Source organism: Panthera leo, chromosome E3 (genome assembly GCF_018350215.1).
Source record: "Panthera leo isolate Ple1 chromosome E3, P.leo_Ple1_pat1.1, whole genome shotgun sequence".
In the NCBI taxonomy this organism is placed as follows: Eukaryota; Metazoa; Chordata; class Mammalia; order Carnivora; family Felidae; genus Panthera; species Panthera leo.
In genome coordinates, this window is record NC_056694.1 from 9,899,055 (window position 1) to 9,913,387 (window position 14,333).

The 14,333-nt window shown below is 44.3% G+C and overlaps 1 pseudogene; it reads left to right on the top strand.

The window, feature by feature from the left end:
- Positions 1-124: 124 nt before the first annotated feature.
- Positions 125-6,269, top strand: LOC122210289 (annotated as a pseudogene).
- The last annotated feature ends 8,064 nt before the right edge of the window (positions 6,270-14,333 follow it).

Here is a 14,333-nt window from a genome sequence, read left to right on the forward strand (position 1 = left end):
CGCGAGGAAGCGCGCGCACCCACCCGCCTCTTGGGGCTCAAGGCCTCAGCGCGCCTGCGCGCCCCGCCCCGGGCGTCCCTCCCTAGGCGCCCCGGGAGTCCCCTCGGCCCCCACGCAGGCCGGGATGCGCGGCGGCCGGGCGGCACGTGCTGTTGGCAAGGCGAGGTGCGAGGCGCAACCGGTGGGGTCCCTGGCTGTCAAGTGGTTTGGATGTAGGCACCTTTGTCCTCTGGCCCGGGTTGCTGCCATTACCTATGCTTTATGCACTTGACCCTGACGGGTGCGGGGTCCTGTTACCTCTCCAGTACCCTCGCTTTCCAGTTATACTGCGGTGCTCTAACCACAGAATTTCACACCTTTCTTGAGGATGCCTTCTGACTTTTGCACACACCTGTTCCCTACTTGGAAGTTTCTCATTGCTTTACCTGATTAACTACTTACTCGTTTAACCTCCAGCTCAAACTCAGGGAAACCTTCCCCGATATTCTCGGGTTTCACCTAGCATGCCACATCACTGCCTTATTTAATTCTGCAATCATTAACTGAATGGTGCCTGCCTTGTACAGGGCTCTGTGCTCAATGCAGAGAACGAAAATCTGGGGTTTTGCCTTCAGAGCTTCCAGTTTAGAAAAACCCGTAGACCGGAAAGCAGTCATTTCAAATGTCATTTTATAAATGATAGGCTTAAGGAAGTTCAAGATGCTATAACAGCCCTAATCTACAGGAAGGGTGTCTAGAGGCTTCTGGGAAAAATATAACCTTGAAGCTGACCTCTGGAAATAGGGTACATGCAATTGCTCCGAGGCCTGTGTCCACAGACATTGTAGAACATGTTCAATAAGTTCGGGTGAATGTTTAGTTTTGAGTATAGCTCCCTTGCTCTCCCTACCCCACCCCCCAACAGGCATTTATTGATGCCTGCAGTATTAATGGGAGGGTCCTATAGTAGCTGCCTCAGGAGACATGAAGGAAGCAGGTGACTGTTTGAGTTGATTGGTTGGTAGTGGCTACTTCTCTCACCGCTAAAGAAACTTCCTTCTGTGTGCCCCAGAGAAATGCCTCGCTAACTCTGAACTTGACACAGCCTGACTATGTTCAGCCTTTCATGATCAGCTAACATCATGGCTTGATAAGCATATGCTGTCTTGCTAATGAGAAGCCCACGAATAACGGCTGCCTGACTGAGGAGTGGAAGAGCTGAAGCAGCATGTGAAGGGAAGGGATGATTCTAGAACTAGTGGAATGAAAGGTGGCACATCTGTTTCTCAAGCCCAAATGATCCAAAATAATTCAATGTAAGTGCTGCCTGAGCACCTGTTATATGCCCTATGGCATATAGGACACTGTGATGCCAAGATGAGTAAGACACACTCGCTGCCCTTGAGGTGAGGATAAGGAAAGCGGTAAGAACATAAAACGAGGCAGAGCATGGCAAGTGCCGTGGAAGAGGCCAGCTCCCTAGAATTCTCCAATCCCGTTCGGAGGTCCCCCTGGTCTAAACACACAGCTCAACTCCTGACAGTCATGTCTAACTCCTCTCTCACCCTTGTCCAAGTCCTGGCCAGTCTTCCAGCTGACGTTTCTCACCTATTGCTTCTCTCCACTCCAAGGCTGCTACTCCCTCTAGCAGCTCTAGCCTTCTGTGCCCCTCTCTCCTCCAGCCCCCCCTGCCAGTCCGCCACCTTCCTCAGGCCATCCCCTGCTCTGAAGATCCAGTGAGCTCCCTTTCCCTGCCCACATTTGTGCACCTAGCCCTACATTCCCCCACCTCATCTCCACTGGGACTCTTCCTGCATAAGAGGATGATTAAAGTGAGTACCTACCAACTACTCCCCAAGGGCCACACAAATGCCCTCTGTTGACATCCTTTTCTAAAAAAAAAAAAAAAAAAAAAAAAAAAAAAAAAAATCACACATTGACATTTTTTAGGTGCAAGCCCTGTGCCAGCTGCTGAGGAGGACGCAGAGATGAGTCAGCCCAGACCTCTGCCTTGGGCAACTTGCATTCAAGACAGTGACTTCCTCTCTCAGAGTAAAAGCCACTACGGTGGCCTGCAATGCCCCATCTGTCCCCAGGCCTCCTCTCACTAACTCTCTGACTTCCTCTCCTAGAACTCTACCCTTTGCTGTCTCTGCTCCAACGACACTGGCCTTCTTTGCTCATCTGAAAACATCCAGCAAAGTTCCTGCCTCAGGGCCTTTGCACTGCAGGTCCCTTTACCTGAAACACCCATACCATATATATTTCATGGCTCATTCTCCCACATCCTTCAGTTCTTTACTCAAATGTTATCTTCTCAATGCAGCCTTTCTTAGCCACCTGTGGAAGAATGCAGTATCCATCCCCCTGGCACACTCTGTATCCCCCTTCCACAATTGGTTTTTCTCCAGAGCATGCATCACCACCTGAAACACTATTTTACTTGTCTATCTTGCTTATTATCTATCCTTCCTTTCAGTAGTTCTGTGAAGGTAGCAACATGGTCTGTTTTGTTATGTTCACTGATTACCCCTAGTAGCATCTAAAACAAGAGACTGAGGGCACTTGGCTGACTCAGTCGGTACGGCATGCGAGTCTTGATCTTGGGGTCATGAGTTCGAGCCCCATGTTGGGTGTAGAGATTACTTAAAAATAAAATCTTTTTAAAAAAAAAATAATAAAATGAAACAGAGCCTGGGACTCAGTAGGTGCTCATTACATATTTGTTGAATGAATACCCCACCTCAATGGATCCTCTTCCATGAAGCCTTCCCCAGGTCACTCTGAGTAGGAGGAAGGATGCCTCCCTTCCCTGAATCCCCACAGGACCCTGAATACAGTCTGCATTACACTCAGCAGCAGGGATTTCCAGGACAGGCAAGAGAAGCCACCCTGAGGACCACAGGACACTGGGTGTACGTCATCCCTCATATGTTCCCAAAGATCCTATGCTTAACCACAATTTGAAGTTCTTGTTCATTTGGTCTTTATTTACTTTTTAAACATTTATTCATTTTTGAGAGAGAGGGAGCAAGAGAAAGAGAGAGAGCAGGGGAGGGGCAGAGAGAGAGAGGCAGACACAGCATCTGAAGCAGGCTCCAGGCTCTGAGCTGTCAGCACAGTCTGACACGGGACTCGAACTCATGAACTGTGAGATCATGACCTGAACCGAAGTCAGATGCTTAGCTGACTGAGCCACCCAGGTGCCCCTCATTTGCTCTTTATTATCTGCTATCCCCTGGAGCATCAGCCCTGTGAGGGTGGGGACCCCATGCTCAAGTTCACCATTACATCCCTAATGCCTAGCACGACACTTACGACAGGAGATGTACTTACTAAAGAGTGATGGAGAATGAATGAATGAATGAATGAATGAATGAATGAATGAATGAATGAATGCCATTCTTTCCCAGCAGACTCTCTTCAGGGCCCACCATCCACCATGTTCTCCCTCTCTGCCCTGTCCACGTGACCTGTAGAGCACCCCACTTTCCCTGTCAGAGTGACATAGCCCCACGGCAGCACTCAGGCTCCCTCAACCAGCACACGTACCTACGGCCCAGCACACTCGCGATGACTGTGGCTCTTCTAAAATCCTTTCTGTGGCTCCCCATTGCCTCAGTGCAAACTTACACTGTGGCATTACTCAGGCCCCCCGATATGACCTTGGTCACAGGGAAACAAGAATGCTAGGAGAGACAAGCTGGGGCCAGAATCCCAGCTCAGCCACACACTTGTGTCATGGCTTTGCCATAGTCACCTAACCACTCTGAATCCCAGTTTCGTCCGAGTTTTTGTTTTACTTTTCTGTGAAGTGAGTTCGCTAACAACGGCTCTGTACCTCACAGGGTTGTACTGAGGATCTGGTGAGGTGGGAGAGTGGATGAACTTGGGAAAGTACAAAGTGCCTTGCAGGCAGAAATGCTTTTCAGTTTCCAGTGCCACTGCTCTGCCTGTACTTAGTTCCAGCTAAACAAGATGTGTTCCCCGTTCCCTGCACAGACGTCGCACATTCCCAGCTCTGTGCGATGACTCACACCGCCTCTCCCCTGAGCAAGGTCGCTCTCTCTCTCTCTCTCTCTCTGAACCTGCTTACCGCCCTCCTTTTGAAATGCCCACCTCTCAAGACTCACCTCCTCCACTGTGGTCCTCGAAGCATGTAATCCCACCATTGCTCGGACCCCCAGGGCACTGGGTTCACCTCTGTCGGCCCCCTCCTTTTATTTTACCTTCTGGAAAGCTGAGATCCTCACCAGGCTGCTTCAGTGGAGGACAGGGCCCGAGGAACCTGGTGATGCCCATGGTTCCAGCCTAGAACCCTGAGTGCCCATCTCCCATGCTGGTATCTGCGAGAACCTGTTTGAAGACAGGCCTCGAGAAGGAAGAGCCTGAACTATGCTGGAGTTCTTCTCCCTTCCCTCCATCTTGGGTTGTGTTAAAAGCCCTGTTGAGAGAGAAGACAGAGGACCAGGATCAGGGTGGTCTTTCTGTGAAAGGCACTTTGCAGCTGTACTCCCCTACAAGGCCACAGAGGCCCAAGAACCAGTCCTGAGGCATAAGGAAAACCTACGAGTGCTTGTGAAGGACTCCCCATGCCTTTGTAAGCTGGGACAGTGAACTGGAATTCCTTGAGAGGTTGTATGGGCTAAAAATGGAAGGTTCAAGAAGGACTTTAAAATATTCACAGGCGGTGGGTCCCTCATGCATTGCTAACGAGCAGTGCCAGGAAGTGAGAAACAAGAGTACAGCCAGCAGTGAGGAGCTTCGCACCGTGGGAGCGCTCTCCTTTCTCTCTCCCGGCCATCCTGGTGGCGGCTCTTGGTTGGCGCTGGCCGCACCTAAGGCAGGAAGACGGTGGCTGCAAAGGAGATGAAAAAGTCGCTGGAGTCAATCAGCTCTAGGCTCCAGCTCGTTATGGAAAGTGGAATGTACTTGCCAGGGTACGAGCTGACCGAAAATGATCAGGCATGGCGAAGTGGAACTGGTCACCCTCGCCAACAACTGCCCAGCCTTGAGGAAACCTGAAAAAGAATACTGTGCCACGTTGGCCAAAACGACGGCGGCAACAATGCTGAGTTGGGCACGGCTTGTGGGAAATACGGGAGCTTGCACGCTGGCTATCACTGATCCAGGTGATTCTGACATCATTAGAAGCATGCCAGAAGGGACTGGTGAAAAGTCAATCACACAAAATTTCTCTTTAATAAAACCGGCCAGGGCGCCTGGGTGGCTCAGTGGTTACGCGCCTGACTCTTGGTTTCCGCTCAGGTCACGACCTGGCGGTTTGTGGGCTTGAGCCCCACGTCGGGCTCTGTGTCGACACTGCAGAGCCTGCTTGGGATTTTCTCTCGCCCTCTCTGCCCCTTCCCTGCTTGTGTGTATGCATGTGAGCTCTCTCTCTCTCTCTCAAAATAAACAGATACTAAAAAAAAAAAAAAACAAAAAACTGGCCAGAGCCCATTAAAAAAAAAAAAACAGAAAAGAAAAAAGAATACAGCCAGTGAGGGCTAGACAGAGGCAGAGAGGGTCCAGTGCTGCCCCCAACTGTGATGACTACTCCTCCCCTCCCCCCTCTCAAGAAACTTGTTAAAATGCAGATCCCTGGACCCTGTCCCCAAGGTTTTAATCTCCGTAGTTCTGTGATACAGCTTGGGTACATGTATTTTATTCTCATTATATTTATCTTAATATATAACACATCCACCTGCTGGAAAATTAAAAGGTTACAATGATGTTAGTAATTTTGAAGCTGGGTGATGGGTACGTGGGGTTCGTGATCCTGTTCTCCCTCCTTTCATTATACTCTGAAACTGTCTATAATAAAACATTTTTGTAAACATATGCAGTGAAGTGCAAAGGTTAAAACAATAAAGCAAGTCCCTCCCTTTCCTACAGTCACCTTGTGGTCACCCTGTTCCTCACTGCCTCACCTTCCAGAGACAGTCTACACCCATGGTCTCAACCTGGATGCACCTGGGAAGTTTCAACATGTATTGAAGCCTACTCTCCACACACACACACCCCAGTCCCCACCCCCCCTCCAGAGATACTGATTTAAGAGTCTGCAGCCTGGACATCGGGGCTTGTTTGGTAAGCTTTCCAGATCCCTCTAAAGTATGGCCAAGATTGAGAGCTACTGGTCCACACAGTTATGAACACACATACAAAAGTACATATTCCTTTGTTTTTCCACACAAATTATAGCACACTCTATGCATTATATTCTACTTTGATTTGATTTTACCTAATATACCATTGTATTTGTTTTCTGTTGCAGTGGTGGCAAATGACAACAAACTTACTGGCTTAAATAGCGTAAGTATATTGTCTTTTCTTTTTCCCCCATGATAAGTGTATTCGTTAATCCCCATCATCTACTTCACCCATCCCCTACCAACCTCCCTTCTGGTAACCAGCAGTTTTTCCCCCCATAGTTAAGAACCTGTTTCTTGGTTTGTCTCTCTTTTCCCTTTGTTCATTTGCTTTCTTAAATTCCACCTATGAGTAAAATCATTTGGTATTTGTCTTTCTCTGACGGAGTTATTTTGCTTACCATTATACTCTAGCTCCATCCATGTCATTACAAATGGCAAGACTTCTTTCTTTTTTATAGCTGAATAATATTCCATTATATATATGATATATATCATATATATATATGTATGATATATATATGTGTGTACGTGTATGATATATACATATACATATATACATATACATATATAGCATCTTCTTTATCCATTCATCAATCAGTGCACACTTGGGCTTCTTCCATATCTTGGCTATATGTAAATAATGATGCTATAAACATCAAGGTGCATGTGTCCCTTTGAATTAGTGTTTTTGTATTGTTTGGGTAAATACCCAGTTGTGTGATTACTGGATCACAGGGTAGTTCTATTTTTCATTTTTTGAGGAACATCTGTATTATTTTCCAGAATGGCTGCACCAGTTTCTATTCCCACCAACAATGTGCAAGGGTTCCTTTTTCTCCACATCCTTGCCAACACCTGTTGTTTCTTGTGTTGTTGATTTTGGCCATTCTGACAGGTGTGAGGTGACATCTCATTGTAGTTTTGACTTACATTTCCCTGATGATGAGTGATGTTGGCCATCTGTATGTCTTCTTTGGAGAAATGTCTGCTCACGTCTCCTGCCTATTTTAAAATTGGATTACTTGGTTCTTTATGCATTTTGGATACTAACCCTTTATCAGATTCTATGTCATTTGCAAATATTTTCTCCCATTCAGTAGGTTGTCTTTTAGTTTTGTTGTTTCCTTTGTTGTGCAGAAGCTTCTTATTTTGATGTAGTCCCAATAGTTTATCTTTGCTTTTATTTCCTTTGCCTAAGGAGACATACCTAGAAAAATGTTGCTGTAGCTTATGTCAGAGAGATCACAGCCTGTGCTCTCTTCAAGGATTTTTTTTTTTTTGAAAATTGTTTAAAGTTTATTGATTTGTTGTGTGAGAGACACAGCGGGGGCTGGGGGGCAGAGAGGGAGAGAATCCCAAGCAGGCTCCACCCTGTCAGCACAGAACCTGACATGGGGCTCGAACCCATGAATCGTGAGATCATGACCCAAGCCTAAATCAAGAGTCGGATGCTTAACCAACTGAGCCATCCAGGCATGCCTCTCTTCAAGGATTTTTATAGTTTCAGGTCTCAATCCATTTTGAGTTTACTTTTGTTTGATTTTTTAAATGTTTATTTATTATTTTGAGAGACAGAGAGAGACAGAGTAGGAGCAGGGGAGGGGCAGAGAGAGAGGAAGACACAGAATCTGAAGCAGGCTCCAGGTTCTGAGCTGTCAGCACAGAGCCTAGCGGAGGGCTGGAACTCACAAACTGTGAGATCATGACCTGAGCCGAAGTCAGAGACTTAACTGACTGAGCCACCCAGGTGCCCCAATTCTGAGTTTATTTTCGGTGTAAGAAAGTGGTCCAATTTCACTCTTTTTCATGTAGCTGTCTAGTTTTTCCAGCACTATTTGTTGAAGAGATTGTCTTTTTCCCACTGCATATTCTTGACTCTTTTGTTGAAGATTAATTGACCATATAATTGTGGGTTTGTTTCTGGACTTTCTATCTTGTTCCATTGATCTATGTGTCCCTTTCTGTGCCAACACCATACTGTTTTCATTACTGCAGCTTTGTAGTATAACTTGAAATTTGGAATTGTGATACCTCCAGCTTCGTTTCTTTTTCAAGATTGTTTGGCTATTTGGAGTCTCTTGTGGTACCATACAAATTGTACGATTATTCTAGTTCTGTGAAAAATGCTGTCGGTATTTTGATAGGAATTACATTAAATCTGCAGATTTCTTTAAAAAATTTTTTAATGTTTATTTATATTTGAGAGAGAGAGAGAGAGAGTGTGTGAGCTGGGGAAGGGCAGAGAGAGAGGGAGACACAGAATCCAAAGCAGGCTCCAGGCTCTGAGCTGTCAGCACAGAGACCAACGCAGGGCTCAAATTTGTGAACTGTGAGATCATGATCTGAGCCAAAGTCAGACACTTAAAGGAGTGAGCCATCCAGGCACCCCTAAATCTGTACAATTCTTTAGGTAGATGTACATTTTAACAATATTTGTTCTTCCAATACATGAGTATGGAATATCTTTCCATTTTTTAAATGTTTATTTATTTTTGAGAGAGAGAGAGAGAGCAGGGGAGGGGCAGAGAGAGAAGGAGACACAGAATTTGAAGCAGGCTTCTGGCTCTGAGCTGTCAGCATAGCTGACAACGCCTGGTCTGAACCCATGAACAGCAAGATCATGACCTGAGCCAAAGTCAGACGCTTAACTAACTGAGTCACCCAGGTGCCCCTATCTTTCCATTTTTTTGTGTGTGTTATCTTCAATTTCTTTCATCAGTGTTTTATAATTTTCAGAATACAGGTCTTTAACCTTCTTGGTTAAGTTTATTTCTATGTGTGTGATTATTTTCAGTGCAATTGTAAATGGGATTGCTTTCTTAATTTCCCTTTCTATTGCTTTATTATTAGTGTATAGAAATGCAATGGAATTCTGTACACTGATTTTGTATCCTGTGACCTTACTGAATTCATTTATCAGTTCTAATAGTTGGTTGTTGTTTTTTTTTTGGAGTCAAGTTTTCTACATATAGTATCATATCATCTGCAAACAGTGAAGTTTTCCTTCTTCCTTGCCCATTTGGATGCTTTTTATTTCTTTTTCTTGTCTGATTGCTGTGGCTAGGACTTCCAGTACTATGTTGAATGAAAGTGGTGAGAGTGGACACCCCTGTCTTATTCCTGATCTTAGGGGGATAGCTCTCAGGTTTTCACCATTGAGTATGATGTCCTCTGTGGGTTTTTCATATGTGGCCTTTATTATGTTGAGGTGTTCCCTTTAATTTTTTTTTTTAACGTTTATTTATTTTTGAGACAGAGAGAGACAGAGCATGAATGGGGGAGGGTGAGAGAGAGGGAGACACAGAATCTGAAACAGGCTCCAGGCTCTGAGCAGTCAGCACAGAGCCTGACGCAGGGCTCGAACTCATGGACCGCAAATCATGACGTGAGCTGAAGTCGGCCGCTCAACCGACTGAGCCACCCAGGCGCCCCGAGGTATGTTCCCTTTAGACCTGCTTTGCTGAAGGCTTTTGTCATAAATGGATGTTATACTTTGTCAAATGCTTTTTCTGCATATATTTAAATTATCATATGGTGTCTATCCTTTCTCTTGTTGTGATGTATCACATTGGTTGATTTGCAAATATTGAACTACCCTTGCACTCTGGGAATAAATCCCACTTAATCATGGTGAATGATTTTTTTTTTTTTTAATGTATTGTTCAATTTGGTTTGCTAACGTTTTGTTGAGGATTTTTGCATCTATATCCATCAGAAATATTGGCCTACTGTTTTCTTTTCCTTTTTTGTAGTGTGTTTATCTGGTTTTGGTATGAGGGTGGTGTAGGCATCCCAGAATAACTTTGGAAGCTTTCCTTTTCCATTTTTTGGAATACTTTGAGAAGAATAGGTATTAACTCTTTAAATGTTTGGTAGAATTCACCTGGGAAGCCATCTGGTCTTGGACTTTTATTTGTTGGGAATTTTTTGATTAGTGATTCAATTTCATTGCAGGTAATTGGTCTGTTCAAATTTTCTATTTCTTCCTCGTTCAATTTTGGTAGGTTATATGTTTCTAGAAATTTATCCATTTCTTCCAGGTGGTCCAATTTTCCGGCATATAATTTTTCATAATATTCTCTTATAATCCTTTGTATTTCTATGGTCTCAGTTGTTATTTCTCCTCTTTCATTTCTGATTTTGTTTATTTGAGTCCTCTCTCTCTCTCTTGCTTCCCTTTTTGTATTTGTTTTTCTTTTTCTTTTTTTTTTTTTTTTTTTTTTTGATGAGTCTGGCTAAAGGTTTACAATTTTGTTGATCTTTTCAAAGAGCCAGCTCCTAGTTTCATTGATCTGTTCTGGTGTGTTTTTTTTTTTTTTTTTTAATTTCTAATTATTTTATTTCTGCTATAATCTTTATTATAATTTCCTTCCTTCTATTGGTTTTGGGTTTTTTTCTTCTTCTTCTTTTTATAGCTCCTTTAAGTGTAATGTTAGGTTGGTATTTTTCTTGCTTCTTGAGGCAGACCTGTATTGCTATAAACTTCCCTCCTAGAATAGCTTTTGTTGCATCCCAAAGATTTTTGGACCATTATGTTTTCATTTTCATGTCTCCATGTATTTTTTAAAATTTCCTCTTTTTGTTTTTTGTTTGTTTGTTTGACCCATTCATTGTTTAGTAGCAATTATTTAACCTCTATACATTTATGCTCTTTCCAGATTTTTTTCTTGCAGTTGATTTCTGGTTTCATAGCATTGTGGTCAGGAAAAATTCATGGAATTACTTTGATCTTGAATTTGTTGAGACTTGTTTTGTGGCGTCATATGTTATCTATTCTGGAGAATGTTTCACGTGCATTTGAAAAGAATGTATATTTTGCTGTTTTAGGATGGAATGTTCTGAATATATCCATTAAATCCATCTGGTCCAATGTGTCATTCAAAGCCACTGTTTCTGTTTGGATGATTTGTCTATTGAGATAAGTGGGTTGTGAAAGTCCCACAAGTGTATTGTCTTGTAGAATCAGAAGTCTCACATGGATCTCACTAGCCTAAGATTAAAGTACATTCCTTCCTACAGGCTCTGAAGGAGAATCTGTTTCCTTTCTTTTTCCAGCTTCTAGAAGCTGCCCACTTTTCTTGGTTCATGGCTCTTTCCTCCATCTTCAAAACCCAGCAGTATCAGGTTGAGTCCTTCCCTTGCTGCTGTCTCTCTGATTTTCCCTTCTGCCTTGCTCTTCCACTTTTAAAGATGTTGTATCCCTGTGTTACATTGAGCCCACCCAGATGATCCAGGATAATCTCCCTATTTTAAAGCCAGTTGATTAGCAATCTGTAATTCCACCTGCTACTTTAATTCCCCTTTGGCATGTGTCCCTACAAAATTCTTATGCTAAAGTCCTCCACCTCCCCACTCTCCTGATGGTGTTGGGAGGTAGGGCCTTTGGGAGGTGATTAGGTCCTAAGAGTAGACCCCTCACGAATGATATTTGTGACCCTATAAAAGAGAACTCAGGGGCACCTGGGTGGCTCAGTCAGTTAAGTGTCCAACTCATGATTTCATGGTTCATGAGACTGAACCCCACATCGGGCTCCACGCTGACCATGCGGAGCCTGCACGGGATTCTCTCTCTCCCTCTCTTTCTGCCCCTCCCTCTCTCTCTCTCAAAATAAATAAATAAACTTTTTTAAAAAAGGACCTCAGAGAGCTCCTTTGCTCACTTTCTGCCATGTGAGGATACAAGATGATGGTCATTTATAAAACAGCAGGCATGTTCTCAGCAGACATCAAATCTGCCAGCACCTTGATCATGCTTAGCCATCCCATCCTCCAGAACTATAAGAAATAAATTTCTGTTGTTTAAGCCACCTAGCTTATGGTGCTTTGTTATAGCAGCCCAAACTAAGACAGCATGTAACCTAGCAAATTCACAGGTTCCAGGGAATAGGATGTGGGCATCTTTGAGGAGGCCATTATTCTACCACAGCATAGAGATTCGTCCATATCAGAGGCAAATGTACTTTTTAAAAGGTGATCGTATGTATAGCCCAGTTTGGAAGTCAAAGTGGGGCCCAGTTCAGAAAGAACATGCAAGGTTGAGTAGTGAGCTCTAACCTGTTTGTGTATGTATGTATGTATGTATATACTATATACACACACAATAGATATAGATATAGATATATAGATATATAAGTATAGATTTTGTATAAAATCTGTTTGTTTATTTTTATTTAAATATTCTCCTTACCTTAAAAATAAGCAAAAAAAATACTCTTTGGGATTTTAACTAGGCATGTACAGCCAGGCCTGCCTTTTCCCTACAGCCACAGGAATGAAACATCTTGTGTACTTCACACACAGCCCGTAGAAGTCTCAGCAACTAAGTCTGGAAGGAATGAAAGAAGAAAAAAAGAGGGAAGGAGCTCTCCTTACCACCCTCCTGATCCTGGGTCTGCCCGGTTTTCCACCTGCCTCTCCGAGTGGGCCTGTTCTGTTTTCTTCTCCAGCCTCTGTTGTGACTTCCACTCACCTGTAGAGATAGGACACACCCTCAGGCAGGGCAGTGGCATAAGGAATAATGGAGGTATTTCTGGAGCCACAAAGAAACCCTAAATATTATAACAAAAGTTGCCTCTATTGCTCTAATCACTTAGAAAATTACAAGGGCATGGGAGCTGTGAGCCACGAGCCATGATTGAAGACCGAAATATGTATCTCTTATTACGAATCGTATCACAGGAGTAACTGAAGAGATATTCTGGTTGCTCTGTCTTTTAATAATAACGTAGTGTGAAAATAAATAAAGGAAACATCATTAAAAATGGAGCCGGGGCGGGGGGTGCCTAGGTGGCTCAGTTCAGTTGGGCGTCCAACTTCGGCTCAAGTCATGATCTCACAGTTCGTGGGTTCGAGCCCCACATCAGGCTCTGTGCTGACAGCTCAGAGCCTGGAGCCTGCTTGAGATTCTGTGTCTCCCTCTCTTTCTGCCTCTCTCCCACTTGCTCTATCTCTCTCTCTCAAAAATAAATAAAAACATGAAAAAAAAAGGGAGGAAGTTTACTTTACATAGCCCAGCAGGAAGGCAGCTCTCTTTGCCCAGCCCAGCCGATGTACTCAGCCAATGAGAAGCTGTCACTACCCTAAACTCTTGTAAACAGCCCCTCTCAACTTTTTCTTTCCTCCATAAATGTAAGGCCCTCTTCATTCTGTACTAAGTGTACTAATCAGGACAGGCTAGCTGTTGTAACAAGCCCGCACATTCCATGCCTTTAACACAACACAAATTTATTTCTTTTTCGTGGTCACAGTATAATGCTGGGGTCAGGGAGAATCTGCTCCACAGAGTCGTTCAGGGGCCCAGTTTCCCTCCATCTACTGACTCATCCATCTACATCCTCGGCAGTCTCCACTGAATCCTCTGCTCCCATGGAGCAGAAAAGGGAAGCGAGAACACGGAGAACCACAGGAGGGTTTCTAGAGACAGTCCCAGACTCAACAGATCACTCTGCACACATTCTAGGACTCATCACATGGCATCACCTAATTGCAAGAGAGGCTGGGAATTGCCTAACCTTGTATCCAAGAGAAAGAGAAGAATGTGGCAATCTCTGCCATAGTGGGCAAACTTGGGGTGTGGCACATCAAGAAATTCACCTTTGCCCTGGGCTTCAGATCACAAAAGGTTTATGAGGTATGCAGGGCAGAGGCCACGTGGTTAGGGTGAACTACGCACTCAGGGACCAGAGACCAGTCATCGTCACCTGTCATCATCTCTTTCACTTCGGGTTTGTTGTGATGGTCGCTGTTTTCCCTGCCTCTGGGCTCCCAAAACCACTGAAACATGCCTGGACCATCAAACCCACTGGCTACATGGGGACAGTTTGTGTACATGTCTATGTCCCTACCTAAAAATTGTTTTGCAACCTGTAAATGCCAAGGCAGAGGACTTGGCATTCATTTAAGATCTGCTAAATTAGCTGGATCTGAAAGACATGATAGAAGATGAGAAGGGGGACCTTTTAGTGGACAGAGGGAAAAGCGATCATGCTGTCCAGCAAGCAGCAAGGAATGGGTTGCTGAATCCTGCAACATCACGGCGGCCTCTGGATGTTTTGTCACTGATGCGGAATGAGCCCCCCCAGCCTTGCTCCCATCAGCTGATCCCCCAGAATCAGTAGGAGATGATGGTTCTGGGTTCCAGGGATTCCAGAAAGCCTTAAGAGCAGGGGAGCAAGCAGGTATGAGGGGTCTGGTGGATTG